Here is a 22,672-nt window from a genome sequence, read left to right on the forward strand (position 1 = left end):
ACAGCAGGAAACAATGACTTGCATAAACAGCAATTCCTCTAAAATTTACACATTATAAGGAGGATACAGGGTTATAAATACAAAATCAAGTAGGGATAATGCAGGAGTAGGTTTAATAATGAATAAAAAAATAGGAATGCGGGTAAGCTACTACAAACAGCATAGTGAATGCATTATTGTTGCCAAGATAGACATGAAGCCCATGCCTACTACAGTAGTACAAGTTTATATGCCAACTAGCTCTGCAGATGATGAAGAAATTGATGAAATGTATGATGAGATAAAAGAAATTATTCAGGTAGTGAAGGGAGATGAAAATTTAATAGTCATGGGTGACTGGAATTCGACAGTAGGAAAAGGAAGAGAAGGAAATGTAGTAGGTGAATATGGATTGGGGCTAAGAAATGAAAGAGGAAGCCGCCTGGTAGAATTTTGCACAGAGCATAACTTAATCATAGCAAACACCTGGTTCAAGAATCATGAAAGAAGGCTGTATACATGGAAGAACCCTGGAGATACTAAAAGGTTTCAGATAGATTATATAATGGTAAGACAGAGAATCAGATTTTAAATTGTAAGACATTTCCAGGGGCAGATGTGGATTCTGACCACAATCTATTGGTTATGAACTGTAGATTAAAACTGAAGAAACTGCAAAAAGGTGGGAATTTAAGGAGATGGGACCTGGATAAACTGAAAGAACCAGAGGTTGTACAGAGTTTCAGGGAGAGCATAAGGGAACAATTGACAGGAATGGTGAAAAGAAATACAGCAGAAGAAGAATGGGTAGCTTTGAGGAATGAAATAGTGAAGGTAGCAGAGGATCAAGTAGGTAAAAAGACGAGGGCTGGTAGAAATCCTTGGGTAACAGAAGAGATACTGAATTTAATTCATGAAAGGAGAAAATACAAAAATGCAGTAAGTGAAGCAGGCAAAAAGGAATACAAACGTCTCAAAAATGAGATCGACAAGAAGTGCAAAATGGCTAAGCAGGGATGGCTAGAGGACAAATATAAGGATGTAGAGGCTTATCTCACGAGGGGTAAGATAGATACTGCCTACAGGAAAATTAAAGAGACCTTTGGAGAAAAGAGAACCACTTGCATGAATATCAAGAGCTCAGATGGAAACCCAGGTCTAAGCAAAGAAGGGAAAGCAGAAAGGTGGAAGGAGTATATAGAGGGTCTATACAGGGGTGATGTTCTTGAGGACAATATTATGGAAATGGAAGAGGAGGTAGATGAACATGAAATGGGAGATATGATGCTGCGTGAAGAGTTTGACAGAGCACTGAAAGACCTAAGCCGAAACAAGGCCCCAGGAGTAGACAACATTCCATTAGAACTACTGACAGCCTTGAGAGAGCCAGGCCTAACAAAACTCTACCATCTGGTGAGCAAGATGTATGAGACAGGCGAAATTCCCTCAGACTTCAAGAAGAAAATAGTAATTCCAATCCCAAAGAAAGCAGGTGCTGACAGATGTGAAAAATTACCAAACTATCAGTTTAATAAGTCACAGCTGCAAAATACTAACATGAATTCTTTACAGTTGAATGGAAAAACTGGTAGAAGCTGACCTCGGGGAAGATCAGTTTGGATTCCGTAGAAACGTTGGAACACGTGAGGCAATACTGACCCTACGATTTGTCTTAGAAGAAAGATTAAGGAAAGGCAAACCTACATTTCTAGCATTTGTAGACTTAGAGAAAGCTTTTGACAATGTTGACTGGAAGACTCTCTTTCAAATTCTGAAGGTGGCAGGGGTAAAATACAGGGAGCGAAAGGCTATTTACAATTTTTACAGAAACCAGATGGCAGTTATAAGAGTCAAGGGACATGAAAGGGAAGCAGTGGTTGGGAAGGGAATGAGACAGGGTTGTAGCCTCTCCCCGACGCTATTCAATCCGTATATTGAAGAAGCAATAAAGGAAACAAAAGAAATGTTCGGAGTAGGTGTTAAAATCCATGGAGAAGAAATAAAAACTTTGAGGTTTGCCAATGACACTGTAATTCTGTCAGAGACAGCAAAGGACTTGGAAGAGCAGTTGAATGGAATGGACAGTGTCTTGAAAGGAGGGTATAAGATGAACATCAACAAAAGCAAAACGAGGATAATGGAATGTAGTCAAATTAAATCGGGTGATGCTGAGGAAATTAGATTAGGAAATGATACACTTAAAGTAGTGAAGGAGTTTTGCTATTTGGAGAGCAAAATAACTGATGATGGTCGTAGTAGAGAGAATATAAAATGTAGACTGGCAATGGCAAGGAAAGCGTTTCTGAGGAAGAGAAATTTGTTAACATCGAGTATTGATTTAAGTGTCAGGAAGTCATTTCTGAAAGTATTTGTATGGAGTGTAGCCATGTATGAAAGTGAAACATGGACGATAAATAGTTTAGACAAGAAGAGACTTGGCACCTAACAGCTTCATGCTATTCCCAAAACTAAAACTCAAGTTGAAAGGCCATCGGTTCAATACTCTAGAGAGGATTCAAGAAGCATCACTGGTGGTGATAAACACAGGACTTCCAGAAAATGTTTGACCAGTGGCAGAAGCACTAGGACTGGTATGTACATGCGGATGGGAAATACTTCGAGGGTGATGATGACCATTAGTCCAAAGGCAAGGTTTTCAACAGATGGCAGCACCAAACCTGAAAATTTTGGATAGCACCTCATAGTTTCAACTAGGATCATATTTGACCAATGTTTTAGCAATGTAAGCAAACATAAGGAGTGTGGCCTGTTGACTTGCAAGGTTTGGCACACAAGTGTGACTTTTCATGTAAACAGCATGGTGCATCATATGCAGACTTATTAATGTGTAATGTTATTAACCACCTTTCTCCTGACAGAGAAGTTAGTGTGATGACTTTGATTCACTTGATCCAATCCTTAGCGATTTGCTAGTATTTTTTGAAGTTGTTATATGTTTTGATTGATTACAAAGTAATGCCTCAGCATAAAAATAGGAATAATACGTGTGCCAAGCCTTGCAAGTCAACAGCCCATCGCCCTTATATTTGCTTACATTGCTTATTAATGATAATGATAATAGTAATCAGTAAGTAATAGATAATAAAGAAAATTACACACACACACACACACACACACACACACACACACACACACACACACACAATATTATGCACCTATAGTGGAGATGTTGAGTCACAGACAGCCACAACAAAAATGCTACTAAACACTTATGCTTTCGACCAGAAGGCCTTCTTCAAAAATAGACAACACATACACACACATTCACGCAAATGCATCTCACACACACAATTGTGGAAGAAGACCTTCTAGCCGAAAGCTTACGTGGTTAGTAGTCTTTTTGTTGTGCCTGTCTGTGACTCAACATGTTCATTATATGTTGTGTAGCAATCTATCCTTTTCATAATATTGTCACATTCCATCCCTTTGAATATATTATGTATCAGCACCAATATTAGTGAATTTATATATGAATGTGAATATGCTTTGGAGTGTCATCAGAGCATGTTACAGCTCTATCTCTGCCATAGTAATCATCTTTTAATTTTTATGATTATTGTTAATCCTTTGTGTGTGAGTGTGTACTTGAAAACAGTCTCGGAAGAACACCAGACTGCTAAGCCTCCTTTCATTGTGCATCTCCCTGTATCCATTGCTGAGGTGGAACTGGAAGCTACGCTGATCTGAGACTGATATGGTACTGCATGTTCTGCCTCCTGCATCTCAGTGATCGTGGTTGCACATGCACATTCAGTGATGCAACACTCATATTCACATTTTCCACGATGCACTCGCTAGCACTTTGTTATCCACACTAATTCTCATTCAGTGATGTGCAGGATTGGAGGGGTTCTGTAGTTGCTATAATCTGATAAATTTGTCATTTTCATGCCGAGAAATGGTGCTAGCAACACTATTATTGCCCACCATTCATTATACTGTATTATGTAAGTTCATATCATGGTTGATTAGTCTCTACTGGTTCCCTAAATTCATTATAGGTGTCACAGTTAAACATAATGTGGTCAGATGTTCCCAAAGTCATTGTCTTTCCTGTTAAACCAGTACAGATAAACTGGATATGGGCTGTGTCCCACTAGGTAATGTACCATCCCCTTATTGGGGTTTACGTGGCCAAGTGATAGACATTCTCAAATGCACATCAATAGCAGACTCTTTGAGAAAATGTAAATCTGTACCCTAGGCCACAGGAATTGCTAGCAAAATTGGCTGGTGGCCATTATTCTTAAAAGATAGATCTCTCTGATGCCTGCTTTCTGTTGACTTTATACGATCAGTCAAAACATGTTTTAGTGGTTAATACGCCATGTGGCACATATTGTTACAACAGTTGTCATTTGGGGCCAACAGAACTCCTGCAATATTTCAGAAATACTTTCAACAGCTCATCCAAGGTGCTCCAAGTGTGTTAATTATTTAGATGACTTGATCATTACTGGGGCCATGTAGAAGTGGCATTTGCGCAACCTTTAGTTGTTGTTTAAGTGGCTCCAAGACCATGGTCTGCATTGTTGCCCTTACGAATGTAGTTTCTTTGAGCTAAGTGTCAAGTACCTGGAACATACATTATGTAAAGAAGGGCTCATACCCACAAATGATAATGTGGGTGCTATAATTAAGTTACAAGCTCTTAAGTACCTCAAAGAACTACAGTTGTTTCTCAGCAAATGAAATTATTATGCAAAGTTCATTCCAAATATGGCCCATATTTTCCATCTGCCTAATCAATTTCATAAGAAAGATATTAAATTTATGTTGTTAGAGGTGTATCAGAAGGCTTTCTTCCAACTAAAAAGTGCCTTAGGTCGGCCCCTTGTTCAGCAGTGTTCCATCCCAGAAAACGCTTAATGCTTGTCATTGATGCGTCAGATTGTGGCATTGGTGCCACACAGTCTCACAAATATGCCAATAACACAGCATAGCCATTAAATTTCCATTTAAAACATTAAATTTGGAACAGAGGAATTATTTTCAAATTGAGAAAGAGGCATTGGCTATCATATATGGCACAGATCACAAGGCTCTCATTTCACTGTTGGATTCCCATTTGAAACTTCCCAATAAGATCGTGCAATGGCTGCAGTGGTGGGCACTGTTAGCTAAGTATACCTACCAGATCCAATTGGCCCACCACACAGCACTAAAAATGGTGAAGCACTTTCCTGCTTCCCATGTGGCCCAGATGCAGAGTTTGACAGGCACAAGTGGAGTGTTTTACCTTAGGTGCAAATCAGTAACACACCCTCACTGAAATCCTTATTATGGAATGCAAAGTAGTAGCAGAATTATTCTGTGATCCAGTACACTGCAGGCTGTTGTCTGCTCTACAGTGGGTTTGGCCAGAGCACCTGCCTAAGGACACCAACCTGGAATGGTGGACCTATTTTTCATTACGACACAGGCTTAACATCACTGATGGGGTCATTTTCTTAGCTACGGATGATTTTGAATAACAAGAAGTAGTTCCCCCTACACTTCGTCCCCGTATACAAAGACCCTCCACACTGCAAATTGGGGAAATGTCAGAATGAAGCCAGTAGCATTGTGTCATGTGTATTGGCCTAGTGTTTATGCTGCCATAGAACACACTGCCTGGAACTATCAGCCCTGTATCCACAATCAAAGCAAGCACACTATTTCAACCCTTGGCAATGCCCTACCCACCCCCAGCAAAGACTCCATGTTGATTTTGCTGGAGCATTCTGGGAGGCAATGTGGTCAATGCCCTCTCTAATGTTCCATATGTAACACATGTGGCTACCTCTACCACAGCAGCTACTACCCATGCCCTGTCCATCATGTTTGCAATAGAGGAAGCACCCTCCACCCTGGTTTCCAACAACAGCCCTCAATTCACAGCATCTGCATTTCAGGATTTTTGTAAATGTAACAGCACTGAGCAACTGACCACTGCCCCTTTCCGTCTCATGTCCAGTTTTGAAGCTGAGCAGATGATCAGAACCTTCAAAACAAACATGTGCAAGATAATGAGAACTGACTCTGGGGAAGCACACACTAGTTTCCTCACCTCCTAGCGGTTCACCCCCATAAATGGTTATAGTCTGGCCTAAATTTTATGTGGGTGCAGACCTTACACTATCTTTGACCTGCTGCACCTGACTGAGCAGGCCATTGCCCACACCCTCAGCAGTATTACTGCATGGGCTACCACAGCTGGGCTTGTACTTACAGGCATGACCCCAGCAGACCCAAGGCATCATTGTCAGCAACAGGAGGTGGCAAATATTTGAGTCTGTGGCTAGCCAGGAGTGTCTGGTCAAACACTGCAATCAGCTCTAGCCACAGTGAGATATGCTGCTACCCTTTGCCTCAGCTGCCAACTAGGCACAACCTATGCAAACATGCCACTACAACCTTTGCCTTTCTGTTAGGCATTGGCAGGTACTCAATGTTTACCAGCGATGAGAGCCAACGAAGGTGGAACCACTTCCACCCCTTAAGCTACTACCAGCTTCTACCAACATTGGCAACACCTTCACAACATAATTGATAGAGGAGCAGCATATTTGGGCTGTGGTGCCCATGGAGGCTGAACTGTTGTCCTCATGTACACCATGGCCAGCACCATTTCCCCTGCAGACTGGACCAAGCTGCGCCCCACAACCTGTAGATTGGCTGAGACTCCCCCAGCACTAGCATATGGATCAGCTGACCATATTGGGGAACTACCATGGGAGCCTTTGGTGAGGATTCTGGTACATCTTTTTCCTTCCTCAATGAAGACACCACAGGTTGAGTAATTTCCAACCTGACATGCCAATTAAAGAGGGCAGGGACTTAGTATCCGACACTGATTCAGATTTCTTGCCCAGCCTGAGTACCAAATTGGAGGACAGGTCAGAGAAGGTTCGCAGGAGAGCTTCTGTAAAGTTTGGAAGGTAGGAGACGATACACTGGCAGAAGTAAAGCTGTGAGTACCAGGCGTGAGTCGTGCTTCGGTAGCTCAGTTGGTAGAGCACTTGCCTGCGAAAGGCAAAGGTCCCGAGTTCGAGCCTCGGTCAGGCACACAGTTTTAATCTGCCATGAAGTTTCATATCAGTGCACACACTGCTGCAGAGTGAAAATCTCATTCTGGAAACATCCCCCAGGCTGTGGCTAAGCCATGCCTCCGCAATATCCTTTCTTTCTGGAGTGCTAGTTCTGCGCCCGCATCTCGTGGTCGTGCGGTAGCGTTCTCGCTTCCCACGCCCGGGTTCGATTCCTGGCGGGGTCAGGGATTTTCTCTGCCTTGTGATGGCTGGGTGTTGTGTGCTGTCCTTAGGTTAGTTAGGTTTAAGTAGTTCTAAGTTCTAGGGGACTTATGACCACAGCAGTTGAGTCCCATAGTGCTCAGAGCCATTTTGCTAGTTCTGCAAGGTTCGCAGGAGAGCTTCTGTAAAGTTTGGAAGGTAGGAGACGAGATACTGGCAGAAGTAAAGCTGTGAGTACCGGGCATGAGTCATGCTTCGGTAGCTCAGTTGGTAGAGCACTTGCCCCCGAAAGGCAAAGGTCCCGAGTTCGAGTCTCGGTTGGGCACACAGTTTTAATCTGCCAAGAAGTTTCAGGTCAGAGAAGCTTGGGCTTCATACTACATCCATTTTGCTCCCATAGGGGTGCAGCCACAGCCATACCACATGAACCTATCTGCTGATGTGAGTGTACTGGTAAATACTACTGCCTGACTTGACAGTCAGCCTCTTGCTAATTCTCTGAAGTTGTCAGTACATGTCATCGATTAGCATAGGTTTTTCACCTTGCCTTTATTATGCTTCAATTTGGTTTGATCCCTGGACTATATGTTCACAGGACATCTACATTAGTATGTTCTGCAGAAGTGATCAGCATTTGAACCACGTCAACCCGTGTGTTCAACGTCAACATCGTTATTGTGCCACAACACTACCTACCAGCAAAATGTGCCTGCAGCTCCTGTCATCACTGTAAACTGAAGATAATGCATCAATGTGACTTGAGCAGACATGCAAGGTGCCTCGCAGATGTACACACGATCTGTACTGTCAAATCACTGGGTTTGAAAGAGGTCACATTATTGGCATGAGAGAAAGTGATGCATCCATCCGGGAAATTGCTGCTCATGTGGGATGAAGTGTTTCAGCAGTGCAACAGATACATGCAGAATGATTCATGGAAGGCCATCAAACACAATGAGATGAGTCAGGCATTGCAGGACAGATCTGCATCCTCCTCAGCTCTGGTGCAACAGTGGAGCAGTGTAACACATCACAGATGTGACAGTCCATCACCATTTATTACGGCATAGGTTACATGTGCATCATCCATTTCTCCGCCTATCTTTGACTAGTGCGCAGAAATTTGCTAGATGGCAATGGTGTACGGTACAATGTCACTGGAGACAGGAATTGCATCATACAGTGTTTTCAGAAGAATCCAGGTTCTATTTGTTTGAAAATGACAGCTGCATTTTGGTTCACTGCAGACAGGGGACGCGGCATCACAGTGACTACATTTGCACAGTACATACAGTACCATCTCAAGGTCTTATGGCGTGGGGTGCTATGGATGCAAACACAAATCACAGTTGGTGGCATGTCCAGGGCACTGTGACCAGTGTGACCTACGTGAATGACATCCTGCGACCTGTAGCCATACCCTTTCTGCAGTACACCCCGGATGCCATTTTTCACCAAGACAATGCACGACCACATGTTGCTGTCAAATACATGGCTTCTTGGTGTCATAGAATGTCAGCCTTTTGCCCTGGTTGGCTCGACCACCAGACTTGTTGCCAATCGAAAATGTATGGGATATTGTGAAATGACAGGTGCAGTGCTGTGACCCAATGAAAACCAGCACAGATGAACTTTAGAACTAGGTGAATGCAGCATGGATGGCATTATCACAGGATGTCATTTGCACCTTATACACGACATTGCCATTGCACATGGAGCAAGTAACCAGGACTCATGTGCCTACTAGGCAACAGAACACATGCTGAAATGAAATGTCATGTGGTTAGGGCCTCCTGTCAGGTTGGCCGGTCGCCTGGTGCAGGTCTTTTGAGTTGATGCCACTTTGGTGACTTGCATGTTGATGGGCATGACAAGATGATGATGATGATTAGGACAACACAACACCCAGTCTCTGAGTGGAGAAAATCTCCGACCCAGCCGGGAATCGAACTCGGGCCCCTTGGTATGACAGTCCGTTGCGTTGACCACTCAGCTATCGGGGCGGACCAGAACACATGCTGAACCAAGGTGATTGAAATGCTAATCATTTCTGCAGAGCATTTAATGTACATGTCCTGTGAACATGAAAATCCTTTCTCTAGTTGTTCAAGGTGTTATGTTTTTCCTGAACATGGGTGCCATCATTGATCACAGGAACAGCCTGTCTCACCAGTCTCTGTGTTTCCACCAGTGCAAGTGATTCTAAACTGTGATATAATCAAGCCAGAATCATGTTCGGAAACCTTTGATAGTTTTTCATATTGATATTTCATTTATAAGAGGAAAAGTTCATAAAAAACTATGTTCTCTAAAATTCATTAATTCATTTATATTACATGTAATGATGATAATTTGGAACCTTTAACTTGACTCTATAAATTTAGTTTTTACTCAGTTTTGCTAAATTATGTATCAATTAACTGAAAAAAGTCTTTGACAATAATGTAAATCATATGAACTTCTTTGCCTCAAATGTGATATTTGTACTACTTCTTGTTTGCATCTAGCAGGAAGTTGTTGTATAATGGAGTCACTTCACATTTGTGATGCAGTAGAAAGGAGACAGGTTTAGTTGGAACCAGTGGCTCCAAGGGCTCGTGATGTTTCACTTTCTCAGCCTGACATTTAAAGAGATGAAAATACATAAGTTACAAAAAAGGACATAGTTTACTTCGTTTCATAGTTAGTGACTCACTGAACAATCATAATCCTGAAGTCAGTATACATTCCTAGCACAGTCAAGATCTGTTGACACAGTCATACACTGAGAAGAAGACGAGGAAAATTTCTAGACAATCAGCTAAGTAGAAAGTTATATTTAGTAAAGTAAATGTACCGTTCAGTGACTTTTCTTCAGGACAATAACAAAAGTGCATTCAGTGGATGTGTCATTGTATAGATGTTACTGAAGTGGCATGTTACATGCAGGTGTCTTGTCCTGGGATTTCATATTGTACAGCATGAAGAAATATTAGTTACTAACATATTTTTAAGATAACCTCAAAGAGATTTAAAATTTAAAACTGGAGTGGAAAAGAAACTAAAAAAACTTTTATCAACTGTGAACAATAGGACTGGAGAATAAAGACATGATGGCACATACAACAGTGAAACTTAAGTACATAACATCAATTTTCTCCTTTAATTGTTGCATCAAAGTAGGAAACAGAGACAGAAATGTTATTAATTGTGATTCTCCTTTTTCAGCTGAAATAGTTTTTTTGGAGATTTCCATTATCACTTCAATGTTTCAAAATGGCACTAAACAGAGAGAAAAGTGGTTCAGTACATGACTTATTTGATGGGAACGATTAAGGTTAGTACTGAGTCAGAGTATGGAAAATACAGAGAAACCATCATTAGAACATTTTATGTTGGACATACAAACTTATTAGCTGAAACAAACAAACAAATTTTGGATAATACTGAGGCTATAAATGAAATGGCTAGAAATGATGCTCATCTAAAAAGTGAAATGAACTGGCACAAAACAGTGGCTCTTCAAAGAATTAGTTTGCACAAAATGATGACACTTTGAACAATGATATAGCATGAAACAATAATGCTCCGCAAAACAGTTAACACTAAACAGTGACACTTTAAAGAATGAGTTACCAACAAATGGTGATGTGATTAGAAATGCGTTAGGAAATAGAGCTTATGAGAACTGTGATGCTGGAGCTATCGAATGTAACATTATGAGTATGTGGTGAGTTATTTGTCCACTTAGGCCTTGTATTGGGGAGGGACGAATTTGTTGCACAGCTGAATGCTAGCAGACCCAGGGCACATACCATGCTCCAGCCAGCCTGGCTAGTTTGTGGTTTGCTGGCCGGCCATGTGCAGAAATGAGCAGCATAATCAGAAATGGGTAAATCCCAATGCTGTGAATCTGGATGTCTGTGACTTGCATGGCCTTTCTGCAACAGATAATGCTCCAGGAAATGTTGGAGTGTCAGACAATCTTAAAGATGGCTGTTACAGCTCCCTGAACTTCAACAGTAAGTCAGAGTTAAATTTTAATGCAAATCTGAGTACTTTGGCAATCCCAGAAGTATGAGGCACATCCAGTAACACAACAGTAACCCCAGTATCTTTAAAACAACAAAGTTAATATTACATAGTGAATAAATGTTTTCCCAATGACCCTCTGAATTAACAGCTTTTAATCAAACCATGTGATTTTAACTACTGGTATCTCAGGTGACAGCACTGCACTATAACTAGCATACCTGAAAGCTATGTATCTGTTTTAGGTATTGATTAATGACATCTTTTGTATCTTTTTCACTATGAAAATGTTTGTCAGAATGCACAGCAAATGAATAATGCGTGAATACCTCACATTTTATCATACTTGCATGGTTATTTAATGAAAGGTTTACTATTTTGCCTGTAACTTTATTTATATGTTGACTGCAAGTGCTGTTACAAAAATGTGCTAGTTCAAAGTGGTCAACTGCACGTGTTACCAGACACCACAAATGGAAAGAGAACCAAACACTTCTGTCAAAAAAGCATAAATAATTGTTTAATCAATATTTAAGGACAATCTTCTGTCATTTATTGTGAGCAAATGAGCACACTTGTGCAAGAATGCTGGCTTATTTATTTATGAACTAACCATTACTTATATTTATTGCAAATGATCTGAGCGTAACTGAATGTTAATGACATTTCTTTATTTAAATATTGTTGTTATATATTAATTTTGTCTGGGAAGTGGTCAACTTGAATCAAATCATATATGTAGAGTTTAAGGATGATGTATTTTGGTGGGGATGGCCTTCAGCCAACGGAAAAGCAGACAGTAGTGGAACACTATGGGAGTCAAGTGGAGGCCAGGATTTGTCAGAAGAAGAAGCCATGGGAGTAATTCTAGACACATTATGTTAAGTTCTTGAAGAAGGCAGATATGCCTGTAGTAGCCTGCATGTCTTGGTCTTGTAAGTGATAGATTATGGGTGGTGAGTGGCCGCTGCCATACTTATTTCTGCCATACATACTTCTGAAGGGAGTTATATTTCGAAAGGTTTGGATGTGTTCCAGAACAGGACTCTAACTTTTGCCACTTGATTTATGCAACTGAGATTGACAGACTATGAGTAACTATTCTTTGTATAGTGTGTGTTAATTTGTGAATCATCATGTTGAACTCTGATCTGTTTCGAGCTACTGAATATTTCGTGTATTGTGATTACAAAATGGACTTCATTTTTGCATATCTTTGATGACTATTTAGTCTGTGGACTTCGTTACCATACTTGTAACACTTTCAATGTAGCTTTAATGGATTTGATAAAGGTATTTCTTAGTCTGAACTTTATTTGGATATTGCAAGACCATTTCCCATTTATTTGAAATGTTTTTCCTTGGATAAACATTATTCAACATAATTCTCTGTTTTCTACATCAACTACAGACATTAGAATAGAAACCTTGTTATTAAATTATTCATTTTACTTTTACTTTGTATTTCTATTTATTTTATTAACTTGCAATTCTAGCCAATGCATAGACTATTTGACTTCAGGATCACAACTACATGTTATTAATTGCAGTGAATGAACTGCAGGGCATGAAAGCAGACATGGGTGGCTCAACCCTGTAACCACAGAAAGGTATTCTTCTTTAAACAAAGCCAGGCACAACCCAAGTACATGAAGTATGAGTAACTGCAGTTAAAGATAAAACTGGTTTGCCCATATGGAATGCTGTTTGGAAGAGTAACTACACAGCAGTTGCTGTTAGGAACCATTGCAGGACTCAAATTCTGTCATTCCAGGAAGAACTAAGTAACCAAATAATTACTATGAAAAACAAAGTAAGTGATTAAACTGCAGTCACAAGTTCTAAAATTGTAGAACTAGACAACAGTGACACAATCACAGAATCCAGTGTTCACTTCATTGATCAAAGAGTAATTAATTTGAAACTTAATTTGCAAAGTGAAATTTCAGAGGTTGAATATAAATTGTCTAGCAAAGTTTTATCTATTAATTAATAGTTCCTAAACAAAATTTTGTAATTTAAATGGAAAAAATTTGGTGTTGAAGTCAGTTTATGAAAAAGACACTGAATGTGGGAATACTCTATCATAATTTGCTTGGTGTTCAAAAACACTTACATAATTTGCATGAAGATGTATATGCAATAACATTTTTACTACAGGTTGTAATGTTTTGTACAACACACCACTGAAAAGTTTTCCTGGTGATGGTAGTTTGCATTCTTTTGATATCTTACAACACTGCAAAGATGATTTCATTTCAGACAATGCTGATAATCTTAAAATAAATTTGTGAAATGATGTTTGGGTGGGGAGGAATTATCTTGGACACATCAAACTTGTACACAAGATTTAAAATATCAAGCTTCTGAAAAGAGTTTCTTTGATAAAATTTGGTTAGAGTTGGAACAAGCTAGAATTTAAAGTGAAATGCTTGATGAGCCAAGTTACAGAGGACACACAGGGGATAAGAAAGAATTCTGCGAAAATCAGTTATAGAAACTTGTTCATTTGATTCGACCTTTTGATGACTTGACACAATCTGATACATTGCACAGAAGGTTACTGGGAATGTTCAACAGCACCTGGCCAATCAATTGAACAATTTCTGAAATATGGAGATAAGGTGGATAGGGCATTATAATGAAATAACAGACAGGATTCAAACAAGAGGATGGGAGAAATGATGAGAATAATTACAAAAATCAAGAAAGGGGTCCACCAAAAGATTTTTATAACAGGGGAAGACAATATAATGGGGAACCTGAAAGAAATAACAGAAACTGGAATAATAATCAGCATCCACCTCAACATTTCAGTCAAGGTGTTGAACTTAATAAACAGGTAAACTAATTGTTGTAACGTTGGATGTACACAATATGAAAGTGAAGAATAATGAGTTTAATATAGGGCCAATAATTCTGAAAGATATTCTAACCAGAATAGCTCCTATCCCAGCAGTAGAGTAAGTACATAGGCATACCAAGTTAACAAAATTAAAGTGGATTAAGAATTTTGCGGTGATTTCTGACAAGACTGGTTAGTGAACAGAGTAGAATAAAAATTTAAAATCCTAATTATTAACTACAAGAAGGAGAACTAGAAAACTTTTACAATATGCTTATGGGAAATTTTTTTAATGAAACTGGTGATGGCAGTTACATATTTTTGAGATCTCTTCTGGAAGTGATGAAGTAGCGGAGGATGAACAGAGTAATAAACATGTGGTAGATGAAGATGTAGCTAGTATTTGTAATGTAAGCGATGTTCTTGATGAGGGAAGAATTAAGAGTAATTAAAATGAAGATGTAGATTATTTTGTTGGTTTAAAGAATAATTCATTGTATGAGGAAGAAACAGAATTTATGTTATTTATTAAGTTGTCAGAGGTAAGTAAAAATGTAAGTGATGTAAAAGACGTGTCCAGCTCTGTCACAGGTACAATGTCAAATGATGCTCATAATTTAGTCACAGAAAGTGTTCAGAACAAATCTGTTTCTAAGTTGTCTGATCAGTCTTCATTTCGGATTGTGTACTTAGTAACATGAGTTTTCTGTACAAAGTTTGGATAGATATTAGGAACAGCTACTTAGTGACTCAGTTTGCCAAAAATTAGCCATTTTGTCAAATGGTTCAAATGGCTCTGAGCACTATGGGACTTAACATCTGTGGTCATCAGTCCCCTAGAACTTAGAACTACTTAAACCTATCTAACCTAAGGACATCACACACATCCATGCCTGAGGCAGGATTCGAATCTGCGACCGTAGCAGTCGCGCGGTACCGGACTGAGCGCCTAGAACTGCTAGACCACCGCGGCCGGCACCATTTTGTCCAAAAGAGTTCACCCTAACTGGTGGAATTGGAGGAGTGAAGATTTAACTGTGGTTTTGGGTAACTTCTGGAATGATAATTATAGTATGAATGGCAGTAATGTTCCTTGTTTAAATATTAATTGGACTAAGAAAGTAAGTAACTTAGCTAGATGCAAGCACAAAGGCATTCAGAATAGCAAGGATATGGAATTCAGTGAAGTTGAAAAGGATTTTCTAGATGAGGGCACTGATGTGACTATAGATGAGGAGATACGAAATCCTTTTTCTTACTTAAAAATAGGGTGGTGTAAAGGAAAAGCATTACTTGGTTCAGGCATAATAACTGCAATATCAGAAACTCTGAGTAATGAATTTAGACACAATATGAATTGTACTGAAATGCCAATAGTAGGGGTTATGATTAGAGGGATTACTGGTAGACAAAGAAAGGTGGTAAGAAATCACACATTACTGACATAACTGAGGGTGTAGAATTTGAATGTGGTTGTCTGATAATTCCAAATTTAAGTGAAGATTTTAGTTTGGGAACAGACTGGTTACACAAAGTTAATAGAGCTCTTGACTGGAAGAAAAAAATACAATGTGTGACAGACGAGAAGAGAACTATAACCAAAACAAAATTTATAAGGAAGGGAAAGGAGGATGCTTGTGAGAATATAAGTTGCCATTTGTGAAAGAGGGAAATCATGTAGTAAAAGATAATAGAGAACTAGAAGCTGAAGAAGGAGAAGTGTTAATGAAAATTCTTAAGGAAAAAGGAATCTGAAACTGTATAGCTGAATGATGACAAAGGAAGGAGCAAAAAGGTTTATTACTGAAATATGGGGACATACCTAGTGATATACCAGGTAATGAAAGAATTGAGAAAGTGTACTAAAACTAAATCTCTATGAGCCACTTTATTACAATAACATATAATAAACCAATTGAGAGGAGGCCAGATGTTGAAAAGAAATTGAAAAAGACAGAAAGATAGAGATGATATAGCTGAGGGAAGTAACAGTGGTTTATAACAATCCTTTAGTAGTTGTGGCGAAACATGATGGAGATGCTAGACTTATGTTTAGGTTTAGATTCCAGACATCTGAATAAATTCATACATATAGGAAATATTGTTGTTGTTGTGGTCTTCAGTCCAGAGACTGGTTTGATGCAGCTCTCCATGCTACCCTATCCTGTGCAAGCGTCTTCACCACCTAGTAGCTACTGCAGCCTACATCCTTCTTAATCTGCTTAGTGAATTCATCTCTTTGGTCTCCCTCTACGATTTTTACCCTCCATGCTTCCCTCCAATACTAAATTGGTGATCCCTTGATGCCTCAGAACATGTCCTACCAACTGATCCCTTCTATTAGTCAGGTTGTGCCACAAAGTTCTCTTCTCCCCAATTCTGTTCAGTACCACCTCATTAGTTATGTGATCTACCCATATAATTTTCAGCATTCTTCTGTAGCACCACATTTTGAAAGCTTCTATTCTCTTCTTGTCTAAACTATTTATCATCCATGTTTCACTTCCATACATGGCTACACTCCATAAAAATACTTTCAGAAATACTTCCGGACACTTAAATCTATACTCGATGTTAAGAAATTTCTCTTCTTCAGAAATACTTTCCTTGCCATTGCAAGCCTACATTTTATATTCTCTCTACTTCGACCATCATCAGTTGCTTTGCTCCCCAAATAGCAAAACTCATTTACTACTTTAAGTGCCTCATTTCCTTATCTAATTCCCTTAGCATCACCTGATTTAATTTGACTACATTCCCTTATTCTCATTTTGATTTTGTTGATGTTCATCTTATATCCTCCTTTCAAGACACTGTCCATTCTATTCAACTGCTCTTCCAGGTCCTTTGCTGTCTCTGACAAAATTACAATGACATTGGCAAACCTCAAAGTTTTTATTTCTTCTCCATGGATTTTAATTCCTACTCCAAATTTGTCTTCTGTTTCCTTTACTGCTTGCTCAGATTGAATAACATCGGGGATAGGCTACAACCCTGTCTCATTCCCTTTCCAACCACTGTTTCCCTTTCATGCCCCTCGAGTCTTATAACTGCCATCTGGTTCCTGTACAAATTGTAAATAGCCTTTCAGTCCCTGTCTTTGACCCCTGACACCTTCAAAATTGTCAAAAGTTTTCTCTAAGTCTACAAATGCTAGAAATGTAATTTGCCTTTTCTTAATCTATCTTCTAAGATAAGATGTGGGGTCAGTATTGCCTTGCATGTTCCAACATTTCTATGGAATCAAAACTGATCTTCCACCGAGGTCAGCTTCTACCAGTTTTTCCATTCGTCTGTAAAGAATTTGTGTTAGTATTTTGCTCCCATGACTTATTAAACTGATGGTCTGATAATTTTCACACCTTTCAACACTTTCTTTCTTTGGGATTGGAATTATTATATTCTTTTCGAGGTCTGAGGGTATTTCGCCTGTCTCATACATCTTGCTGACCAGATGATAGATTTTGTCATGGCTGGTTCTCCCAAGGATATCAGCAGTTCTAATGGAATGTTGTCTACTCCTGAAGCCTTGTTTCGACTTAGATCTTTCAGTGCTCTGTCAAATTCTTCACACAGTATCATATCTCCCATTTCATCTTCATCTACATCCTCTTCTGTTTCCATAATATTGCCCTCAAGTACAGTGCCCGTGTATAGACCCTCTATATACTCCTTCCACCTGTCTGCTTTCCATTCTTTGCTTAGGATTGATTTTCCATCTGAGCTCTTGATATTCATACAGGTGGTTCTCTCTTCTTCGAAGGTCACTTTAATTTTCCTGTAGGCAGTATTTTTCTTACCCCTACTGATATATGCCTCTACATCCTTAAATTTGACCACTAGCCATCCTTGCTTAGCCATTTTGCACTTCCTGTCAATCTCATTTTTGAGTCATTTGTATTCCTTTTTGCCTGCTTCATTTACTGCATTTTTATATTTTCTCCTTTCATCAATTAAATTCAATATCTCTTTCATTACCCAAGGATTTCTACCAGCCCTTGTCTTTTTACTTACTTGATCATTTGCTGCCTTCACTATTTCATCTCTCAGATCTACCCATTCTTCTTCTTCTACTGTGTTTCTTTCCGCTGAATTTGTCAATCACTCCCTAACGCTCTCTCTGAAACTCTCTACAACCTCTGGTTCTTTCAGTTTATCCACGTCCCATCTCTTTAAATTCCTACATTTTTGAAGTTCATAACCAATAAATTGTGGTCAGAGTCCACATCTGCCCCTGGAAATGTCTTACAAATTAAAACCTGGTTCCTAAATCTCTGTCTTACCATTATGTAATCTACCTGAAACCTTCCAGTGTCTTCATGCCTCTTCCAGGTATACAGCCTTCTTTCATGATTCTTAAACCAAGTTATGATTAAGTTATGCTCTGTACAATATTCTCTTTCATTTCTTACCCCCATTACATGCCTATTACTTTTCCTTCTCTTCCTTTTCCTACTATCAAATTCCAGTCCCCAGATGATGATGCTGATTTATGATGGAGGGCACTAAACAGCTAGGTTATCAGCGCCCTTGCATTAATGTTATACCGAAGAAGATTTTCATAATCTATGTAAGGAGATCAATAAACTGGGAAACTACTTTTGATCCCACCACAGAAAATGTAAAGCAACCCCAAAAAGGTGATGTTCAGAATAACCCGTAATAAAGCCGCAGCAAGACACAGCAGGATAACTAAATAAAATCATGGAGAAAATACCTGTAAAGATGCTGTTAAAAAGGGACAAATAACCATGGATGGATGACAACTTAGAAATAATACATCTAGCCACTCTGTGATACATTAAGATTGCACACCAAGTATTTTGGGAAGAATTCTGGACACCATACAAAATTTTAAGACATGAACAACACTTGTCTTGTTATCATTTAAAATATAGGGAAGAACCTGTTGGAGACCCAGTTCAAACCTCAAGTCATCATATAAAACACGCCCAGTTAAAAGATGTCTTACTGACAGCTGCATCCTGCATCTCTAACATAAGAGGAAGCCATGTGTCAATGGACAATGTCCCACTCTAAGCCGGGTAAGGGCAACTTCTTCACACCATTGCGAGTGGAAGGAGGTGATCCATGGTTACACTGAAGTCTTGATGGAACTTAGTTTATAGTTCCTCACTTCCAGCCACTGGGACACCCACCAACATATGGCTTTCCTAGTCACAAATGAAGTGTCAGGCCACAGAGGGACTGAACAGCAGGCAGGAGGAGGAAGGTAGAAGTGCCTTAGTAGCAGCATCAGCGATTCCCCAGTCCCCCATGACTATGGTATTTTCATCTCCCTTAATTATCTGAATAATTTCTTTTATTGTATCATACATTTCCTCAATCTCTTCATCATCTGCGGAGCTAGTTGGCATATAAACTTGTACTGCTGTGGCAGGTGTGGGCTTCGTGTCTATCTTGGCTACAATAATGTGTTCAGTATGCTGTTCATAGCAGCTTATCTGTGAGCCTATTTTTTTTTATTCATTATTAAACCTACTCCTGCATTACCATTATTTGATTTAGTATTTATAACCCTGTATTCACCTGACCAGAAGTCTTGTTCCTCATGCCACAGAACTTTACGATTCCCACTATATCTAACTTTAATCTATCCATTTCCCTTTTTAAATTTTCTAACTTACCTACCCAATTAAAGGATCTGATATTCCATGCTCCAATCCCTAGAATGCCACTTTTGTTTCTCCTGATAACAACATCCTCCTGAGTAGTCCCCACCCAGAGATCCAAATGGGGGACTCTTTTACTTACGAAATATTTTACCCAAGAGGATGCCATCATCATTTAACCACACAGTGAAGCTGCATGCCCTCAGAAAAAATTATGGCTGTAGTTTGTTTTCATCTGTTCGCAGTACCAGCACAGCAAGGTAATTTTGGTTAATGTTACAAGACCAGATCAGTCAATCATTCAGACTGTTGCCCTTGCAACTACTGAAAAGGCTGTCGCCCCTCTTCAGGAACATAAGTTTGTCTGGCTGCTCAACAGATACCCCTCCATTGTGGTTGTACCTATGGAACAGCTTAACTGTATAGCTGAAGCACACAAGCCTCCCCACCAATAGCAAGGGTCATGTGTAGGACAGGAATTGACCATCCTAAAAACATAAATGACTTATTATATAAGTCTGAGTACAGGGTGTCCATAATTAAAGCACTGATTTCTAAATTCTGTGAGACTGGCACAAAACATGTTCAATATGCTGTCCACTATTATCTGCCACAATTGGAATTGAGAAACAGCATGTTCCACAATAGATCAGAGTGACTCAGAAGTCAAGTTAAGAATGAGTTGCTCAATAGGTGCCTTCAGTTCAACTATGTTCATAACTGAAGGATTAGATTAGATTAGATTAAATTTACTTTCATTCCAATTGATCCGTAGTGAGGAGGTCCTCCAGGATGTAGAACATGTCAGAAAAACAACAATACATGAAAAATATTTACAACTAAAACAAATAAGCTAATGTACCATTCCACAGGTCCCAAGTGGAATGATCGTCATTTTTTAATGAATACTAAGAGTCATTTTACAAATACTAATGCACTGAATTTAAAATAAAAAAGTTTTTTATTTATTTATAAGGTAATAAACATGTAATACAACTACTGTAATACTTATTTACAATGAACACATTACTGCACTGAAATGGTGCAGAAGTTAGATTATACTTACACACACACACACACACACACACACAAATTTTCAATGAACACATTACTGCACTGAAATTGTGCAGAAGTTATGTTGTACTTATATACAAATCAGTTGGTTTTACTAAGAAATTCATCAATGGAGTAGAAGGAGTTGGCCACCAATAAATCCTTTAGGCTTCTCTTAAACTGAATTTCATTGGTTGTTAAGCTTTTTATGGCTGCTGGCAAGTTATTGAAAATGTGTGTTCCTGAATAATGCACACCTTTTTGTACAAGACTAAGTGACTTTAAATCCTTATGAAGATTATTCTTACTTCTAGTATTGATTCCATGAATTGAGCTGTTGGTTTGAAAAAGTGATATATTTTTAATGACAAATTTCATTAAGGAATAAATATATTGGGAAGCAGTAGTTAGTATCCCTAGTTCCCTGAACAGGCTTCTGCAGGATGTTCTTGAGTTCACACCACATATAACTCTTACTGCACGTTTTAGTGCCCGGAAAACTTTAGCTTGGCTTGATGAATTACCCCAAAAAATAATCCCATATGACATTATGGAATGAAAGTAAGCATAGTATGCCAGCTTTTTCATTTTTATATCCCCTATGTCTGATAAAATTCGCATTGCAAACAGAGATTTGTTAAGACGCTTTAGCAGTTCTGTGGTGTGCTCCTCCCAGTTGAATTTATTATCAAGCTGTAATCCCAAGAATTTAACACTGTCCACTTCTTCTATCTTCTTGTCATCGTATGTTACACATATACTCTTGGGACACCCCTTACAAGTTCTGAACTGCATGTAGTGTGTTTTTTCAAAGTTTAGTGACAAAGAATTGGCTAGGAACCAGTGATTAATGTCCACAAATATTTTATTGGCTGATCTTTCTAAGACTACACTTGATTTGCTATTTATTGCAATGTTTGTATAATCGGCAAACAAAACAAACTTGGCATCTGCTAATGTTACTGATGAAAGGTCATTGATATACACAAGAAAAAGTAAGGGCCCCAAAATGGAACCTTGTGGGACCCCACATGTAATTAGTTCCCAGTTGGATGATGCCTGATAGCTTGATACATGTCTCTTTCCTAATAACACCCTTTGTTTCCTGCCAGAGATATAAGATTTGAACCATTTTGCAGCATTTCCTGTTACACTATAATATTCTAGTTTACTTAAAAGGATATTGTGATTTACACAGTCAAATGCCTTTGACAGATCACAAAATATACCAGTTGCCTGCAATTTTTTGTCTAATGAATTAAGCACATTTTCACTGTAAGTGTAGACAGCCTTCTCAATATCAGAACCTTTTAGAAATCCAAACTGTGACTTTGACAGTATGTTATTTGAGATAAGATGGTTATAAAGATGACTGTACATTACTTTTTCGAAAATTTTTGAGAATGCTGGCAACAGTGAAATTGGATGGAAATTTGATGCTATTTCTTTATCTCCCTTCATAAACAGTGGCTTAACTTCAGCATATTTCAGCCATTCAGGAAATATTCCACTGATAAACGACTGGTTACACAGATAGCTTAATATGTTACTTAGCTCAGAATCACATTCTTTAATTAACTTTGTTGATATTTCATCATACCCACTAGATGTTTTTGATTTTAAAGATTTTATGATGGACATTATTTCTGTTGGGGTAGTGAGGGTCAAATTCATATTATGGAAGTTACTTGAAATGTCTGGTCTAAGGTAATCCATAGCAGCATCTACCAAACCTGACAATCCCATCTTTTCAGTAACAGTTATAAAATGTTTGTTAAAAAGTTTTGCAATACTATACACATCTGTCACCAATGTATCATTTACTCTTAATGCTATTTGTTCCTCTTCATGTCTGGTTCTGCCAGTCTCCTCCTTCACTATATCCCATATTGTCTTTA

At 38.8% G+C, this 22,672-nt stretch overlaps 1 protein-coding gene and 1 non-coding gene across 2 annotated transcripts in view; one reads left to right on the forward strand and one right to left on the reverse strand.

Moving 5' to 3' along the window:
- Positions 1-22,672, reverse strand: part of LOC126229574 (uncharacterized) — a 668,091-nt gene that overhangs the window by 41,003 nt on the left and 604,416 nt on the right. The window lies entirely within an intron of this gene.
- Trnas-cga (transfer RNA serine (anticodon CGA)) lies at positions 7,484-7,558 on the forward strand. Its single transcript has one exon. It is a non-coding gene; the product is annotated as a tRNA-Ser (tRNA).

Source organism: Schistocerca nitens, unplaced genomic scaffold (assembly GCF_023898315.1).
Source record: "Schistocerca nitens isolate TAMUIC-IGC-003100 unplaced genomic scaffold, iqSchNite1.1 HiC_scaffold_375, whole genome shotgun sequence".
Lineage (NCBI taxonomy): Eukaryota > Metazoa > Arthropoda > Insecta > Orthoptera > Acrididae > Schistocerca > Schistocerca nitens.